Source organism: Marmota monax, unplaced genomic scaffold (assembly GCF_021218885.2).
Source record: "Marmota monax isolate L192 unplaced genomic scaffold, Marmota_monax_Labrador192_F-V1.1 WCK01_AAM20220418_F8-fsc00022, whole genome shotgun sequence".
In the NCBI taxonomy this organism is placed as follows: Eukaryota; Metazoa; Chordata; class Mammalia; order Rodentia; family Sciuridae; genus Marmota; species Marmota monax.
In genome coordinates, this window is record NW_026695215.1 from 12641843 (window position 1) to 12662115 (window position 20273).

The 20273-nt window shown below is 36.0% G+C and overlaps 1 long non-coding RNA gene across 1 annotated transcript in view; it reads left to right on the forward strand.

Annotated features, from left to right (window-relative positions):
• LOC124084413 (uncharacterized) overlaps positions 1 to 16857 on the forward strand; it is an 18581-nt gene extending 1724 nt beyond the window's left edge. Inside the window, exons 2-3 of the long non-coding RNA XR_009225614.1 lie at positions 13536 to 13702; positions 14160 to 16857. This is a non-coding gene — a long non-coding RNA (uncharacterized LOC124084413). The remainder of the gene's footprint in view (positions 1 to 13535; positions 13703 to 14159) is intronic.
• The last annotated feature ends 3416 nt before the right edge of the window (positions 16858 to 20273 follow it).

A 20273-nucleotide genomic window follows, 5' to 3' on the forward strand; every position in this document is an offset into this window, starting at 1 on the left:
CTTTCTCGAAAAATATTGGTGAGATTTATGTTTTTGTCTTTTGTGATGTAAGAATTCATACTTTGAAAAAAATCTTTAGGCAGCTTAATAAATACGTGCAACAAAGATTGGTTTTTACCTGTTAATATTATATGCAACTTGGAAATTGTGGCCTTTAAAAGCCTTGTACAAAATGAGAAGTTTTGCAGCTGTTACTGAGCTCTGTATGTTGCTTTTGGCAGGGATTTAAATTCCCTCAAGCATCTCCAAACCCCATACAATGCAGTCAACCTGCTAAAGCTCAAATGAATTTCCTCTATAAAGAGTTTGGTGTCATTGGTCTTGATACCTGACCTCTGCTGCTGCTGCTGAATTGTAAAATAGGCAAGTTATCACTAAACTGCATATTTGTTCTCTTTCTACTAGCTTCATAGATCTGTTTGATTAATAATACTAGATAGTATGTATGGAATTGCTTTAAAACTATAGAAAAACCACAGAAGTTTTTATATTCATAGTTAGAACTAATGATTGGCATTCTTGCCAGTAAACAGTCCTGAGGGAATTGGAGACTATTTTGGTGTCTAGTAAGAGGATTAAAGAGGCAATGCTTCTCTCTATGGAAAAGAACTGTGGAGTTTATAAACTGCTGTGGATTATGCCTTCAAATTGTATAATATCATTTAAAGGGTGAAAGTTAAAAAAGGATACTAATCTATACAGTTTTAATTTTGAAAATGCTTGCTTTGCACCTAGTATTTACTTAAAAAGCTCTGATGCTCTTTTCAGTTAATTTTTCTGGATGTTTGTCAAGATAGTAAGGGGGGGAGGTGCCTTAAAAGCATGTGAGATAAACTCATTGTTCTAATGTACCATAGTAGGGATTGAGAAAAGATCAGTGAGTGAGTTTAAATGTACATCCTTCACCTTTCCTATAAACTAAGGACGCTTTGGACTAATGGATCATAAACAATTATTCAGAGTTCTTGACCATGATTTTAAATAACGGCAAATAATGTAATTTCCAGTGTATTGTAAATTATCATTTTATACTAACTATCACTGCTTGACATGTATCCAGTAGAATTAATTGGAATCCAGTACTTAATACGAATCATCATCTGTTTTTTGAGTTGAAATTTTGTGTTATACTGGCTGGAGATATTTTTGGTATCATAAATGGGGAGCAGGGTTTCACTGATGTCTCACAGAAGGAAGCTAGTAATGCTGCAAAACATGGTTCACTGCACAAAACAACCCCCCACAACATGGAAATAACCACCCCAAATGTCATCATGTGCTGTTGAGAAACCCTGACTTATGGAATCCTCTTATGTACTGTGGTTTTAGGTGCGAAAGTTTTTATTGGTTGTTATAATTATTACTATTAGTATACAACTAATCAAAATAACAAATTATTTCAGTTTTGAATAATTAAATGTTTTTATTGAATTAGGAAAATGCTTCCTTACCTAGTCTATTGATTCTATTTAGTGTAATTACTGTTATGTCCTGGGACATTGTACACATCCTGATCCTTTTGTAAAGACCATAAGAGTAAGTCCCTGTGGCTGAAGTACCCAAAACACTACCTGATATAGATGGTGGTTCCATTTGTGGTTGTATCTAATGGATGGATGGATAAAAAACTGAAGGAATAAACACTTTCATACTAAATACTGTTGTAATGATCCAGACTAGCAAAGATGAGTGTGAGCAGTGATACTGGTAAGAACTGGCACACTCTAGGTATATTCTAGAGATAGAGCCAAGAAAGTATACTCAAGGTTTGAATGTAAAAGGGAAGCATCAGGTATCAATGCATGTTTTTATCTTTAACTACTGTTAAGAATTACCATTTGTGTAAGTCTGTTGGGGCTACTATAACAAAAATATAGACTGGGTGGTTTTAAATTCAAATTTATTTCTCATGGTTCTGAAGCCTAGGAATTTCATGATCAGGGTGTTGCAAATTTGGTGTCTGATGAGACCACTCTTCCTATTTCATACAGGCACATCTTTTGCTTTCTTCACAGGCAGAGGGGTAAAGGATCTCTGAGATCTTTTATAAGGACACTAATCACCTCCCAAACATTTCCACCTCCAGATGCCGTCACATTGGGGGGTTCAACATGTGAAATGTGGGTAACATGAAACACTCAGACCATAACATCAGTTATTGAGATGGGAGAAACAGAATAAGCTGAGGAAGATGCAAGGATAGCTTTCCTTTTTCTTCATTTGTGTTTCTAAACTTAATTTAGCTGTTGAAACCTGTCATTATTGATTAAAATATAATTTACTTTCAGTCTAATTAAAAGATCTACACAGTTATTTTCCCACATACACTTTTTGAATTTTAAATCAACAGCTCTGTACAAAGTTATTTTCTGGTATCAAACAGTTGGTTGTAAAAATAGAATTATCAAGCTCACATGTACCAAATCCATGAGTTTTCTTAAAATAATTGAGTCATACAGTTTTCTGATCTGCTTAGAATAATGGAAATTCAAATACAACCACAACATCATAATTTATGATTTATGTTAATTAAAATTAGCATGCAGTGTTACTTGGAGTTTTCTACATTGGCTGAGTTAACCCAGAAAGGCACAAGTTTCTTTTCCTTGGCGAATTTTTGAGACATTTTTTCCCCAGTTTGGTTCAGCAGAAGAAAATTAATATATATACAATTGACATTTCAGTGAGAGGTCACATGTTCCCACTTGTTAAAATCTTTGAGTCATTAACTCAAAATATGTATACTTGTATAAATTAACATTATTAGTATCTATTTTATGGGTTGGCATACATACTGAAAATGCCCAGTTATTCAAATTCAACCAAGTCCAGGATTCTGAGAGTGTAGGTTCTCATATCTAGTGGAGGGGGGGAGATTTACATGTACCAACTGTATTAGTTGTTAGAAATATTGAGATATGAGCAAATGTTAAGAGAGTATGAGCAAGTATGAAATTCCTATAGCTACAGACACTATTTTTTCATTTATTTAACACCTCTTAGGAGAATACACTGTATACTAGGGAGATATTGCTGTTTCAGCATGTTTTTCTCTTCAACCTCATATTCTGAGTTTTCTACTTATCCTTATCCACTAACTTATGTAAATGGTGTTCCTGCCACCTCTACTAGGTGATGTCAACTGTAGCCCACAGCTCTTTCTGAGCAAGCATGCCAGAAAGCTTAGAGAAAAGAAACACCCTGTTCAGAGCAAAAGCATCCTGGGTAGACAAAGCTCTGCCTGCTTTCTGACTTGGGTGTCTTTATTAGGCACACACTCTTTTTTTTTTTTAAATTATTTTTTATCGAATTTTTTTAAAAATGACAGTGGAATGCATTACAATTCTTATTATACATATACAGCACAATTTTTCATATCTCTGGTTGTATATAAAGTATGTTGACACCAATTCGTGTCTTCATACACATACTTTGGATAATGATGTCTATCACATTCCACCATCCTTGCTAACCCCCTGCCCCCTTTTTCCCCTCCCACCCCTCTGCCCTATCTAGAGTTCATCTATTCCTCCCATGCCCCCCCTCCCTACCCCACTAGGAATCAGCCTCCTTATATCAGAGAAAACATTCAGCATTTGTTTGGTTTTTTTGGGGGTGGGGGGGGATTGGCTTACTTTACATAGTATTATCTTCTCCAAAGCCATCCATTTACCTGCAAATGCCTTGATTTTATTCTCTTTTATTGCTAAGTAGAATTCCATTGTGTATATCTGCCACATTTTTACTATAGGGACACAGCCACATCAATGTGTATAGCAACACAACTCACAATAGCTAAACTGTGGAGGCAATTTAGATGCCCTTCAGTAGATGAATGGATACCAGGCTCTCTTAATGGAATCCACATGAAAAGGTAAAAGACATGTTAAGTCTTCAACCTAATGGCTCTGCCAGTTATAAAAGTCAGCCAAAACAATATTTTTCTCTGCTTGGGCATCAAATATGATGAATATTTAGTGTTTGAAATTTTGTAGTCCAGAAATACCAATGTTTTTCCTTCATAGAAAGACATCTCTTACAGTTAAGATCATCCCCGCTTTGGGGTTGGGGTTTTTTTTTTTGTTTTTTTGGAGAATTAATTGTAGAGATGCCGTATCCAATGTAATCTAAAATCATTACTTGCTAGAAGTTAAATAAGATCTAAATAAATGGAAGAAGAATATACCATGTTCAAGGATTAACAGATTTAATATTGCAAAGGTATCTTCTATAAAGATGTTGATTTATAATTAATATAACACCTATCAAAATCCCAGTAGGGTTTTATTTATTTTTTATTAAATTGGCAAAACTGAAAATTCATATAGTTCTATCAAGAGCTTCAAATAACTAAGCTAATCTTGAAGGAGAACAAAGCTGGAGGACTGATAGATTTGAAGTGAAAAGATATGAAACTAATAGTTACATAAAATCAGTAATTAAACTGAGAGATCCATACAAATGAAAAAATAAATCAATGGACCAGAATATAGAATCTAAACACCAACTTACAGATCAGCTGATTTATGGCAAAATGGGAACAGTGTGGTGAGAAGAGGTGATACAAGATCAATGTGATTCATTCTGAGAAGTTTTATGTGCTAATGGAAGCCATAGAACTTAGGCTTCAGGTTCCCTCACTTTCAGGTGCCACAGTCTGGCTGGGCACAAATCACCAAGCCGCCACAAAGCACCTGTATGTTCAAACAGGAAACTTTATTGCCCGAACTCCACCAGCACTCCACGCACACTCCCCGGGAACTCTCCCAGCTCTCCCCCCGGCTCTGCGCCTACCCTCTCAGACCCTGCGAGAACTCAACGGGAACTCCAAAGTAGTGGGCGCCTGAGGAAGCAAGAGCCGCCCTATTGCCGGACAGTAAAGGTCTATATACAATTGAATACACAGCTTAACATAACCATCATCATCTCAATGGCTCCCTGGCATCACCTCTCAACCACTCCCTTCTGGCAAAATGCCATGTGTCATCCCGACTTGGCTGTGGCCCTCAACATTCAGGGACCCAGCAAGTGTGTGGAGTGCCTGAGAGGAGGAGTAGGCTCTAAGTGCAGAGGGGAAACCAGGTTTCAGTCAGAAGTGTTTCTGTTAAAAAAAAAAAAAAAAAAGCGGGGGGGGGGGATGAATTCTCCAGTAATTTGGTGTGTGTTTTTCTCTCATTCTACATAAATGTTCACCTGGTACCTAATGTATTTATTTTGTACTATTTTTCTTAAATATGAACCACTATCACCATCACCCCCAGTGATAAAATTTTAAATGTAACAGACCTCAAGCTGCCTCTCAGGAGTCAAGAGCTCATTCTAAACTTACATATGGTTTGATTTTTCACCACTGGCATCAAATTCTTTCAGTTATTTTCCTTGCAATAAAATAGGCTTACTTCATTTCTATTCAAGAAAATGTCTTAAATGCCCAGATGAATAATCATATTTTGTCAGGCATTGTTTCAACTAAAACTTTGCTGTACAAAAAAGCAGATCCTTGAACTTGCAACTGAAAAGGATTACATGTATGCTTTTCTGAAGACATAGAGCTTCTATATACAGGAAAACTAATTTATGCATATTTCCCATTCATTACATAGAATGGTAAAAGGATCTGGATTAGTTTTTATCAAGTTTTTAAAAACATTTTTGAATGAAACTATTTTTTTTTTTTTTTTTTTTTTTTTTTTTTTTTTTTTTTAGCAGCAGAGAAGAATATAAGGACTTGATTCACCAGGCATGTGGCACAAACCTGTAATCCCAGATGCTCCGGAGGTAGAGGAAGGAGGAGATCAGGAGTCCAAAACCAGCCTCAGCAAAAGCGAGGTGCTAAGCAATTCAGTGACACCCTGCTTCTAAATAAAATACAAAATAGGCCTGGGAATGTGGCTGAGTGGTTGAGTGCCCTGAGTTCAATCTCCGCTACTCCTCCCCAACCCTGAAAAGAGGACTTGATTCATGCTACTAGTTTTACTTACCATTGCTTTTTAATTGCCAATGCAATTGTTAACTGAGCCATTCCAAGGTAAAGTATGAAATTCAGATGTTAAATACTTTCTGCACAACTTGTATTTGATGTCAAGCATTCAAATAAAAGATATTTGTTAAATAGTTGTTGCTGATACCAGACAGAGACAAGTAAACAACTAGTCCAGTAATATTTGTAGACCTATCCAGTTTTAAGGAAAATTTACAACTCTGCAAACAAGGTATCAATTGAGTCTTTGTTTCAGTTTAACCATTAATTCATTTGGAAAATGGCATTTCTATGTTTTTTTTAATTGACTTCTCATCCAGCAGGCCTTCAGCAATGTAATCTATATGCAGCTTCATTAATATTTTGTGTGCTCTAGCCAGTGTACTACAATAATTCATCCTGAAAAATGTTTCAGTGACTTGTCTGTTTCTAATTTCTAAAGTAATAATCATTTTTTACATTAAAGAGCTTATCCCATCTATATTTAAAATAGTCAATTTCTTTTTCATTAAGCTGATCTCAAAACAAACTATAACTTAGCTGAAAAAGCTGTGTTATATAAGACACAGGTAAATCATTAACATTTATCAGGCCATGGGAAAAATAATTTTATTCTTATTTTATTTCTTATTTACATTTTACCCAGTTTCTTTGAATAGATTACTTCCTTCTGTGAGTCAGAGGACTGTCCAATATATGAGTTTCATCTTTTTTGGCAAAATTAGGTATGATGCAGATATGGATAGAGATAGAAATTCTTTTGTAATTTCACCTTTTAAAACAATGATCTAGCCATTTACCATGCTTTTCATTTCTTTGTGCAGATTCCAATGTTCAGCTGATGTTATTTTTCTTCTGCATTTCTTCTTTAAACATTTCTTGTACTGCACTTTATTAATGATGAGATTTCTTAAGGCTTTAGGCTGAAAAATTATATTTAAAACCTCAAGTTTTTTTTTAATACAAAATTCTAGATTGACTTTTTTTTCCTCCACAAAAAGATTTTCCTCCATTGTCTTTTGCCTTGCATAGTTTCTTAGATGTCTGCTGTCATTCATAGCTTTGTTGTTCTGTATGTAATGTGCTTTTTATCTCTGGCTATATTTAACATTTTTCTCTTTACCCCTGTTTTCTGCATGTAATTATTATTCTTTGTTATAGGTTTGTTTATGTTTCTTCTGTTTGGAAGGTATCATGCTTCTTGGATATGTGACTTTATACTTTTTGTCAAATTTAAACATTTTTTCACCCAGTAGTTGTTGCTGATACCAGCAACATAATTTTCTCCCTTTTCCTGTAATCCATTCACACATATGTTAGACTTCTCATATTTTCCCATAGGTCACTGAAACTTGAACATTTTTCAGTCTTATTTGTGTCTCGCCAACAACCGGCACAGACGAGAAGAACTGGGTTTAAAAGAGCCGGCTGTAACATTAAGCTAAGAAAATGACAAAAATCATGCAACACAGACATACTATTTCAAATTGAGGGAGGGATGGCTCTGCGACCTTAAGGGTCAGCCTCCATGTTGGAAAGACAGCGTGAGCCCAAATTCCTTTTATTTTATATCAGGGGCAACAGAGGGCTGTCTAACATGCTATTTTCCCATTCAGTATATTTTTTATTTCAGAAAATGTATTTTTCACTTCTTAAAGGTCTTGTGGTTCTTATAAATTCACATAAAAGTTAGTAGTGGAAGATTATTGAAGTCAAATATACAAGTAACTACAAGAAAAGATGATAATAAGAAATAATCCTATAGGCAACAAAAACATACATATTCAACACATATAAAAAAATTTCAAAATGAGCTTAATGATTTTAAGAAAATGATACAAAATATGAAAAAGCAACAAATCAAAATTAGACTCAAATGAAGTAGATAGCTCAAAAATAAAAGAACATGTTAGAAATGATGAATAAATGAGAAGGAATATAAAATAAAATACATGTTCATGCACATTCATATATACACACATACCAAACACAACAAATAAATATTGAAGATTGCATGGGAGCCACCCACCCCAGTCTACCCCCCAAAAGGAAATAGAGCAAATATTTAAAACATGCTGAAAATATTACTGTGAAATATACATTAAAAGAGCACACTGTAGCCTGAGACTACCAATCCAGAGCAACCAGAATCAAGACATGCAATAAAATTGCCAGACTTTAAATTAAAAAAAAAAAAAAAAGGCAAAAATCCTTTGGGAATCTAGGGGGAAAGGACACATTTTTTTTAAGACCATAAAAATTATCATTAGATAATTTCCTTAAGATACTCCAGAAAATCTGAGCCAAGGATTTGTTATCCAGCAAAGTTAATCTCAAGTTTTAAAAGGCAGAATCACAGTTACCTATAAGCATGACCTGAGAAACCATATGAGCATTTCTAAAGAAATCTAGCAGAACACAAGTCTTAGGAGGTGAAAATTAAAAATACACGTTTATAAGTAAGAAGACATGAAAATGAAAAGAAATTATAGGTGTATAATCTGAAAGAGTAGATATAATAAAAGTGGAGTGAGGAATGCAGGATGGCCAAACATTTTAATTTTCAGTCATCATAATTAATAGTGATTAATATTGCTCTTTTAAGACCTGTATTATAAATGGGATAAAGAAAATGAAGACCTATGATATACTCTAATCTGTCATTTTCTTTGGCGTTCAGAACCATGATTCTCAGTATGGAAGAGAAGAAATACAGTTCTGAATTTGTAAAAGTCCTGGAAACAAAAAATCCCCAGCCAGTATCAAACAGCAACTCTAGCCCCCAACGTTGCATAAGACCATGGCCTCGTTACTGAATTCCAGACCCAGTAATGTGGTGGAAGTGATGTATCCACTTCTAGGCCTGGCAATACAATGTCTCATGCAATTTTTCCACTTTATTTTTTGACAAACTAAAAGCAAAGGATCCAAAAAATCCTTAAAAAGCCATAGAATATGGCTTGAACAAATGTGTTCTTTCCTCTACATCTAGTTGATAGCTTATGCTTAGACCTCTAAGAAGGCAGCATCTTCAAGGGTGGTTTTCCTATTTTCCAGGAGGCAGGTCAGCTCAAACCTGATCTATCCAGTATTCCTTTTTTTTTTTTTAATTTATTTTTTAGTTGTAGATGGACACAACATCTTTATTTTTATGTGGTGCTGAGGATCGAACCCAGTGCCTCGCATGTGTGAGGCAAGTGTTCTACTGCTGAGATATAGACCCAGCATTCTTAAACGTCAGGTGAACAGTATTAAGCATTCCTGGGAAATGCTGTAGAGAAACATTTTTTATTAAGCTACTTTCTTCAACAGGTGAAGGTTTTGAATCCATGCCTTTCTAACTGGTGATATTTTCAGATCAGCATCCATTTAATGAGAATAATTTCACTCCAATTGTCCCTTCGTCTGCATAATTTTTTCCCTGTGTTATATACTACCTGTTGACATAGGGATAGTGGTGATTGATTCAGTTGGATACAACCCCAGCTAATATCTGCATCTTCTGGATCTTTTAACTATAAACGTGTTACTGACTCCTGGTTACTGTGTCTATTACTATCATTTGTTTCTGTTTACTGTCTTACTTGTTACAGTCTCCTAAAATCACTTACAAATAGTTTCATTAACCCAGATGTCATGTAATGATTTTCTTTCTCATAAAATAGGGAGAGGGTTTTATTTTTTTTCTCTTAAAGAGTTAAAGAAGGGGCTGGGGATGTGGCTCAAGCGGTAGCGCGCTTGCCTGGCATGCGTGCGGCCCAGGTTCGATCCTCAGCACCACATACAAACAAAGATGTGGTGTCCACCGATAACTAAAAAAAAAAGATAAATAAATAAATATTAAAAAAAAGAGTTAAAGAATTTGTGGCTATGACATTTATAGCTTTTTTTTTCACAGATTATCTAGTGGTAACAACTAGTGACAAAATACTGAATTATGTCGATATATTAAAATGGGTTTGAGCTGTAAAATAACACCATACTTTATATTTCAAAGCAAGTAACCTGCTCTAAAAGGTCAGTCTTAACCAAATCACTGTTGAAAAAATGATGGATATTATTCTCCTTTAAGAGTTTCCTTATGGGACTATTTAAAGTTTGCCCTGCCTCCTTCCCCATTTGTATGGAGTATCTGTACTGTCTCAACCCAAATCAAATATTGCTTTAGGAGTTTGGGCAACATAATGATCTGCCTTGTCTTTTAGGCCTATGGCTCTGGTCAGGTGTGAAAGAACACCATTGGATATTATATTATCACTCATTGTTCTTGTAACACTGTCTCATCTTCTAGAGGTCTGCTTGCCAGTTTGATTCCATATTTAGAATCACCAGATTGTTCTCTTAAAGTAGAGGAAAGATAGATGCTTTGTTGTGGAGAGTATGAATCTTTTTTTCACTTGAAGACATCAAAGCCTGATTCATATGTACCTCCTGCTACTCCTTATGCTGTGAAAGTAGACACAACCCCTTATCTAATAGTGCCTAGAAAACAGAACATCTTCTTAAACAAGTACTGTTGCCTGTTTATATCTGGAAGAATTATCAAAATAGCGGCTGTGTTGTTTTCCTAGAGCTGTCTTGATAAAGTACCACAAAGCAGGTGGCTTTAAAAATAACCTTGAAATCTACTGTCCCACAACTCTGGAGCCTAGAAGTCTAAACTCAAGTGTTGGGAGGTCTCTGCTCCCTCTGAAACCTGTAGGGAACTCTTTCCTTCTGGTGCTTTGCCAGAAATCTTTGGCATTCATTAGCTTGTAAATGCTTCTGCTCAGTCCCCTTTGTTTTCACGTGGTGGCATTGTGTCTCCTCTTAGAAGAATCCCATCCTTTTACACTCCATCCTTCAGGCCAGCAGAGCATAAGATACAGGAACTGCAATGATTTAAATGTGTCCTGCCAAATATGGAATCAAACTGGCAAGCAGAGTTCAAGAAGATGAGACAGTGTTACAAGAACAATGAGTGATAATATAATATCCAATGGTGTTCTTTCAAACCTGACCAGAGCCATAGGCCTAAAAGACAAGGCAGATCATTATGTTGCCCAAACTCCTAAAGCGATATTTGATTTGGGTTGAGGCAGTACGGATACTCCTTACAAATGGTGGAAGGGGCAGGAGAATTTTAAATAATCCCATAAGGAAACTCTTAAAGGAGAATAACATCCATCATTTTGTCAACAGTGATTTGATTAACAAACTCAGGTGTGGTCAGTGTGATAGTATTAGGAGGAGGGTCTTTAAGAGGTGATCAGGCCATAAGGGCTCCTCCCTTGTGAATGGGATTAAATGCTACCAATATAAAAGGGCTTGATGGAGGGAGCTCCTCCCTTTTGCTTTTCTTCCTTCCAGCATTCCTCCATTCCACAGGGTACAGCACAGGGGATGAGGGCACCTTGGAAACAGAGAATAGCATTCACCAGATAATGGAACCTGCAGAGGCCTTGATCTTGAATTTTCTAGCCTCTAGAACTATGGGAAAATACATTTCTCACAGTCTTTATAAATTAGCTAGTCTATAGCAATCTATTATAGCAGCAGAAACAGACTACGAGAGAATAGAAGCAAACTTGCTAGTGGATCACTGCAAGTCCGACAGAGTAGTGCCATCTGTGTGCTCTCCAGGAGGTTGCTCAAATCAGCAGCCACTCTATGGTGGCAAATCTCACATAGCCCGTATTCCCAGGTCTAGAAAACCCAGTAGAAATGGGCAAGATCCTGCTACTGTTTAATGCAACTGTTTCCACACCCTATGTTTGACTAATCATAGTATTTTACTGATGAGTTAAAATTGACTTTCTTCAAAAAATATAATAGTTACTCATATCACTGTACATTTACATACTGCTTATACTATGGATTTTAAAGGACAATTGCAGTTAATTTGTGCCTTAGCTGACTTTTTACATTTTTTTTTTCATGGTGGGGGGCTACTCGGGATTGAACCCAGGAGTTCTTAACCACTGAGCCACATCCCAAGCTCTTTTTTATATTTTATTTTGTGTTAGGGTCTCACTAAGTTGCTTAAGGCCTTGCTAAGTTGCTGAGGCTGGCCTGGAACTTAGCAATCCTCCTGCCTCAGCTTCTGAGATTTTAGGCCTGTGCCCCAGTTCCTGCTTTTACCGTTCTTTTTTTCCTCCATCATTGATTACTTTTTAGTAGATCTACCTCAAATACCTCATTTACTTTATGAGAAAATAGGGGAAAAAAGGATAAATTTAATCACATTAATAGCAGGAGAAAAACAAACTAATACAACCAGTCAAACAAGGGAAAGAAAAGAGGGGTGAGACTTTGTGATCTTTAGTTTAAAATACTATCACTATTTTATCATAGTGATGTTAGCATTGTTACTATTTGTTTTGGGTTCTCGAATGTTAGAGTCTGTAAACAAGTCAAAATAACACCTGGCATTTTGCCAGGGGAATGTTAGAGTTTGTAAACAAGTCTGGATGGTGCCTGGCAAAACGCCAGAGGGAGTGGTTTGAGAAGTAACAAAAGGGAGCCATTAAGTGTGGAGATTCCTTATTGGTTGACTGACGTATCTAGTTTATGCTAATTAGATAAGCTGTGTGGAATGTATAAATACTGCTCCTGTCCTGCAATAAATGGCTCCTACTCCTGCTGTATCAACGTACAGAAGTTATTCGTCACCCCCCCAGTTATTTTGCTGCAGCCGTACTGCGGCACTCGAATACAAAATACATGACATTTACTGATTGACAAGAATGGTTATAATACTCCAGGATTTATTATGCCTTTCTTTCATGTATGGTTTCATTACTTAGAACATATTTTTACATTGACTCTTGTCACAAAGACCCTTAAAGTAGATTTATCACCATTTTACAAATAAGGAAACTGAGGCTCAGGATAGTTATATGATTTGTCTTTAGTCACACAACTTAGTGACACATTTGAAAACCACAGAGTTCTCTTTTTTTTTTTTACTAAGTATTCTGAGAGTTTTTACAAAGTAAATCTTCTCTAGTGAATATATAATAGAATTTACTTGATTTATTTAAAGTCTTTTATCAAAATAATGCTACATGAATGAACTTTGTTCTAAAAACTACCATAGTTTAATTTTTATTCATCATTTACTTATTAATATACTTCTAGATTAGAAAATTAAAATACGTAATGAAGCAATTTTAATGGGAAAGTAGTTATAACTTAAAATTATCACTTTTAAGTTTCTTTTAATTATGGTTTAATAATGCCCCATGCCTCATCCAACATAATTTTCACAATTGCTTCATGAGTATATCCCAAAGACATTTAAAGTTGTAGGGGACAGTGGTTCCTTTTATATATAGTTTCTGTAGTAAAGGATTATAAGTCATAAGGTATCAGTGAGTTGAGAAGATCACAGGTATAACTCCTAGAGAAAGTAATTCTCTTTGAAGGAAAATACCTATCATTACTTTTAAAACAGTCCAGTACATTAAACTTGAAGAAAAAAGCACATCTTCATGTATATCTAAATTTGTATCATGATGATCTAAATTATGATGATCTAAATTTATATTGGTCCTGATTGCTTCTTTGGCTGCAGGTACCTGCCGTATTGACCTATCCACTGAGATGAACATTAGGCACCTCAGACCCAACTATGGCTCTCCCAGAACCCTGCGTCAGCTCCTTATCCTTATCATGGTTGATGGCTAAATTCCAAGACATTCTTATTTCCTCTCTCCTTCACACCCTAGATCCAGCTTATCAGTAAGTACTGTTGGATTTACTCTCAGAGTCTATCCTGAGTCCGACTACATCTTGAAACCTTCACTGTTTGAACTTCACCCCAGTTCAAGTCGTCATCATCATGTCTCACTGCACTTTTACAGTAGTTTTTTTGCTAAATGTCCTTCTGCTTCTACTTCACCATTACCCTATGGTCCAGTCTTCAGATGGATGTCAGAGTGACAACACAATTTTTAGAGTAAAACCATATCTGTTTCCCCACAGCCCAAAACTTTTGGATGGTTAATTATAATCACAACCCATCTAGAATATGACCCACTGCCCTAACCGTAGCCTAAAGATCTACATACCCTCCATCTTGTGTCCAACACTACAGTCCCCCTACCACTGCCCCTAGCCACGCTATTCTTCGTGAGGAACACACCATGCTTGCTTGAGCCTGGGGCCTTTACACTTGCTGTTTCTTTTGCCTTTGTAGAAAGAACTTTGGGTGTTTCAGTTCTTCAGTGGTCTCTTAAGAATCTGACCAGGTGTCCCCTCAGAAGCTGTCTTTGATTGTTCCATCTAAAGCTGCATGGCTCCCTGTTGAGAGCCACAGCTGAAGGGGCCCCAGCAAACTTCCAGCTGCCAGCAAACTTCCAGCTGCCTGCTGATGATTGGCTCACAGCAGCCCCAGCAACATCTAGCTGATTGGCTCCTCTGCGGTGATGCTCATTGGGCTGTTTCCCTGCCCTTTCAGACCACGGAGCTGCTCATTGGGGGACTTTTTTGGCTCCGCCCACGTGACCCAGCCGATCGGCCTCAAGAGCAGGAGGATTGCGGGAGGTGGAGAGAAGCTTGTGTGGGAGAGAGAGGCTTGTGGAAAGCCGGTGGTGGCAGTTGAGGCTCTGAGGGTTTTTCCTGAGAGGCTGTTTTGTTTGGCGTGTGTGGTTCTAAAAATAAAGTTAATTTCTTTTGACAAGTGGCTCCTGATTGTGCCCAGCCAGACTGCGGCAGCTCCCCACCATTCAGTTCCTTTTTACTCCTTGATTTATTTTCTTCATCACAAGTATTACTTTTTGTTTTCATACTATATTCCCTATTATCATGGTGCCCCATCTTGTCCCTTCCAGAGGAACAGGAGCTTTGTCATGGCTCCATCCCCAAGGCCTGAGACACTACCCAACACAGTACCCAGGGCTTAGACAGAAATGAGCACTTTTGAGTGATTGGATTAATGCATTTATTTAAATAGTCATCACTTCAAAATTGAGGTAAAATAATTTTAACACATGTAATACTAGCTTAATGAGTCATTTTGCTTTGGAAATTTTTCATTCAGCTAAAATTGTGGGCCAGTGTTTGTTATGCTGGGGGAATCAAACTGTGCATACTTGGTGGCACATGCAGGCATTTCAAAGGCTGAAGAAAACAGAATTTAGTCTCCATCCACAGTAATGGTTCACAGCCTAGGCCACAAATTAGAATCACCTGGAAAAATTATAAAAGTCTGATGACTAGGCTGACCTCTATAACACATAATGCAAAACTTTTTGAGAGTTGGATCTGAGACTCCATTAACATTTTTAAAAGAATTTCCTCAGCAAATTACATGGGCAGTCAGATTGAAAAACACTTATTTGTGAGAGATTTCTTTTCTCAAAAATTATTTCCAGTGCTGACAACAGTATAGGGAGTATTTATATACTTGTTAAATGAATTAATGAGTGAATGAATGAATGTAAAGAGTGTTGATAGCTGACTGAACTCATGAACACCATTTGAAGAGTCTACTAATGGGTTGCCAAATTTGGCAAACAAACAAAATAACCAAAAAGACTCCCCCATTAAATTTGAAATTTAAATAAAGAACTTTTGGGAAATGTATGTCTCAAATATTATATGGGCATAACTAAAGAATGACTTTATTATTTACCTGTGATTCAGATTTAACTGGACATACTGTATTTTATCTGGCAACTCTACTGATGAGAGAACAGTTAAGATTCTTTTGTAAAAATCAGTATTTTATTAAAAATGTTAAACAATTTGGTATCAAAATGGTGATTTAATCTCTTCTATCTTCTGCTATCCAAAGCTACCAAAAAACAGTCCATCATCTTTATGAATAAAAGGAACTTTACCTTTTGAAGATTTTAATACAACAATAATAAAAATAAGATAAATTATTGTGTTCTAAACATTTGCCATGTGAATTTAGAATTTAAATCTTTCAGCACCTGTTTTTGAATTATCAAATGTTGTACCCAAGAGTAGGAAAAAGCAAAGTTAAGCACAAAATACACTTTCAGCATAGCCTGTGAATCGGGGACTACATCACAGGTCTTGGGCTTTGAATTCTTGGTCCCTACGATGTGTGAGAAAGATTGCAATATTTCAGGCAACAGACCTTTATTTCTCCTAAGCTATTTTCTTCTTGTTACACAACTAAAACAAATTTACATGATAGTAATGAATAAGACCTGACTTTAATGCTGGGAAAATAAAATTATCAGAGCAAATCAGTTGAATAATTTATCATGCAAGTAAAAGCCTCAGTATACTTTTCCTTAAAGACCCATAAAAGCTCCCATCAATCCTTTGTAAATGTCAGACAAACATGTGTCTACCACCAGGTGGCGTGCTCACAAGTTCAGAAATTCTCCAGTGAGTTGGTGACCCAAAGAAGTTATCAATTATGGTTCCTTTTGAGCATGGAAAGAATGGAATGAAGAAAGTGCAAAATAGAAAAAGCTGGTCACTAGCATTCACATTTCAAATATTTTCTTTTCCCAACCAGATTGCTAAGTACAAACTAGTTCCTAAGCTTCCCGCAGACTTTTCAAAGTGCCTACCTAGAGTTAGATCATCAACAGATATTTGATCTTATCTGAACACTGTCTTTTGTAGTATGAAGACATTTTCCTTAAAATTTGTCCAAATGTTGTCATAAAAACCAAAGGTTTTCATCAGTTTTCCTTGGCATATGTAATTTTCTTCATGGAAATTTTAGAAACCATCCCTAATTTTAATGATTGATGGCCAAAGAAAATATTAAAATCAGAAGAGGAAGAAAAGTCAATCCAGATAAAAATTCTTATCTACCTATCCCTTAATATTGAGACTATTTGGGCAAAGGAAAAAATCAGGCAAACTCTGTTGCTCAGGCTGATGGTCTATGGTATAGAAACAGGCTGATGATCTGTGGTATGAACACAGGGACTCAAACTCATTTTTCTGACATGAAGTACATCTGGCCTGATATTCTTTCATAGGCATTATTTCACCTTACTTTTTCAGAGCTTGAGCTAATAATAACAGGTTTTGTCAATCCCAGAAGCACGCACTATTTAAGGTAACTGATGCAGATAGGAACATAACATTGAAATATAAAATTTCAGATTTTATTCCTCTAACAATTGTCCTGATGGAAATGGATTCATGTGTAGAGTGCTTAGCTCTATTTTTACTAGTAGAGGTTGTCCTCATATTTACTTTGCAATTCAGTACAAAGGTGAACATTCTCAAGAGACTGTGCTTAAAATTGTAATCCTTATTACAAATATCAGTCAGTTTTTAATCATATGCATAACTGTATGTTTTCAGTGCATTGATTTTATTCTTAATTGGTACCTGTGGTAAGAATAACAGCTACTCCTTGATGAGGCAGTATGGTAGAAGTTAAAGGCAAGTTCCCCATGCCTTTGTCTTCCTGGATTCTGACCCTAGCTCTGCCTCCTACTTGCTTTGTGACTTTAGATACTATTTAATTCTCTAAACCTAAAATTTTTTATTTGTAAACTGGAGATAATAAAAACATCCCTTCTGGCACTATGGACTAAATGAAAAAAAATATATATACAAACAAAAAAATATATATACATACAGCATTTAGGAGGTACTTGATGATTGGTAGCTGCCATTGTAAGGGTAGATTTGGGAAACTGGAAGTTAACACTCAAATTTACTCACCTGTGAATTAGATATAATAATAGTAGAAACCCGTTAAGGCTTTTGTGAGGATTAAATGATGTAAGGTATGTGACACTCTCAGCTTAGTGGCTGGCACATGGGAAGCAAGTCAATAAATAAGAGTCATTATTTTATTTCTTCAGGCATTATACATATCATATCTCTAAGGAAAAAAAAATATTATCCTCACTTTATTGAGTAGGAACTTAGACAAACTTGAAAGTAGTTGAAGCAGTCAAACCCCATTCTGGCTCCAGGGCCCCCATCCTTTCAGAACAATCTGTTTGACTCCACTCATATCTCTAACCAAATGTCATTCTGCCATTAAGAGACCTGATGTTGAAAGATCAAGAAACACATTTTATTTTAATTTAAATACTGCAATGGAATACTCCTACTTTACTGATACTCTCCTGTATAACTGAAAAATACATTGTTTACTCTGAGTTTTAAGGCCTCTTATTGAAAAACACAATGATATTTTTTATCATTCAAACAATGAAAATGCAGAGATTGTGTAACCAAAGAAAATAAGAATATCCCTTAAATTATCTAAAATCTCTGACAGAGTTATAACTTGCTTGTACTTCTTCATGCATTTCAAAAGATCAAGAAAACTGATATTTTAAACTAGAATTATTTTTTACAGAGAATGTTACATTAAATTATTTTTACTTCTAATGCTTAATTTTTGCCTCTAGTGTTTATAAAAATGCACCTGGCTAAATATAGCAAATCAGTTGGTGTTCCACATCTTGGGAAACATCCAGATATTTATGGTCTTATAAAAGGATATTTTCAAAACACACTTATTTTTCCCTTTTCAGCTGCATGTGCTAGCCTAGCTATTATAGACTTAATTATAATTTGCTTTTTTAGTATAAAATAACCTGAATCTTTTCACAGAGAAAATCCATTTCAAAAATATATAAACTTTAGAATACTCTGAAAACATTCTGGAAAATTAAAATGGGGCAAAAAGGAAGGTTTGTCTAAATACAAGGAGAAACAAACTTTTTCTGTCAAAGACCAGATAGTAAATATTTTAAGCTTTTCAGGCCACATGGTCATTCATGAAACTTCTCAACTGTAGGGACGGCTGGATTCCAGTAATACTCTCTTTACAAAAGCAAACAACCATGGACTGTGTAATGTTGACTTGGGTCTGAATACACCGAAGATACCAGATAGACTCTACTTGGGGTAATAAGTAAACATCTGTCATCATACATTAGGGAGAAATTTCTAAACAGTGGCATCTATCACCATCTAACTGGCTCTGAAAATCATGGGGTCATGCTTCCCTACTTTCCTTGCTCTACTTCCTGTCTCCTGGGAGACTTGACCTAAACAGACTGTAGCAGCCTCTGGTTTGGGGGTAATACCAGCAAGAGATGAGAAGGCAAAAGAAGAGAGAAACTCCTCCAACTTTGAGATGGTAATTCAGATGCTGCTTCTGGCTGCCAGACCTGGGCTAGTACCTCCTAAAGGAATCTCAGTCTGTGCACTATTTTCCCCCCTCTCTCCAAAGTAAAGCTTACTGCTTCTTTATATCTATCTTTGCAAGACAAGCTTCCTGCTCAGACCCATTTAAAAAATATCTGATGGATATACTAAGGTTAACCCCCTCAGAGTAGAATATCCTCTTTATCAGAAGACTCCAAGAAACACCGAAAAAGAAAATAATTTATAAGGGGTTCCTAACGCTGTTCTCTAGAAAATGAGCATAAAAAAGCCATCTGGCAACTCCTACCATGGAGGTGATTATTTCTAAGGGAAACCTTAATACTTTCCAAAAACTAAGATTTGGGGTGCAAATTTGTTTTCTCATCTCACTGCATGGTATTAGGGCTCTAAAAACAAGTTGCATAATGTCTGTTCATGTTTTTTTTTTTTTTTTAAAAGAGAGAGTGAGAATTTTTTTAATGTTTATTTTTTAGTTTTCGGCTGACACAACATCTTTGTATGTGGGGCTGAGGATCGAACCCGGGCCGCACGCATGCCAGGCGAGCGCGCTACCGCTTGAGCCACATCCCCAGCCCGTCTGTTCATGTTTGATAACAACTTAACTGGTACTCTAGAGAAATTTTAGATTTTCTCTGTATTTTTAGTTAGTAAGTTGCCCAGGATACAATTTAGAAATGATGCAATAGAATTCAAGCATGATCATTTTTTTTTTTTTATGTTTTCTTAATGGCAATTAGAGAGGTTACTGGTTTTACTAGCTATGTGTCTACAAAGGTATGTTCTTGAAAATAATTATTTCAAAACTATGTTAGTGAGCCACATGTGTTTTGGCATTTCCAAAAGTGTGCCTCTAGGAACACAAATCCTATGTTTGGACATACAGCCTGCTCTTAAAATATCACAAAGCACAGAAGTTAATTAAAGGCTCTGAGGTTTGCTGTAGCTTACCAAACCTTCTCCACTAAATATTTCCAAGCCTATTTAACCATGAAATCTAAGCCTTAATATGATTTATTAACATTCCATGTAACTTTACGATATCCTGGCATAAGACGTTTGTTCTTGATCACTAGCAAAATTATTACTATTTCACTCAAATTTTATTTTTTAAGTTTTTTTTTTTCTTCAGCACTGGGGATTGAACCCAGAGTCTCACATGAGCAAGCAATCCACC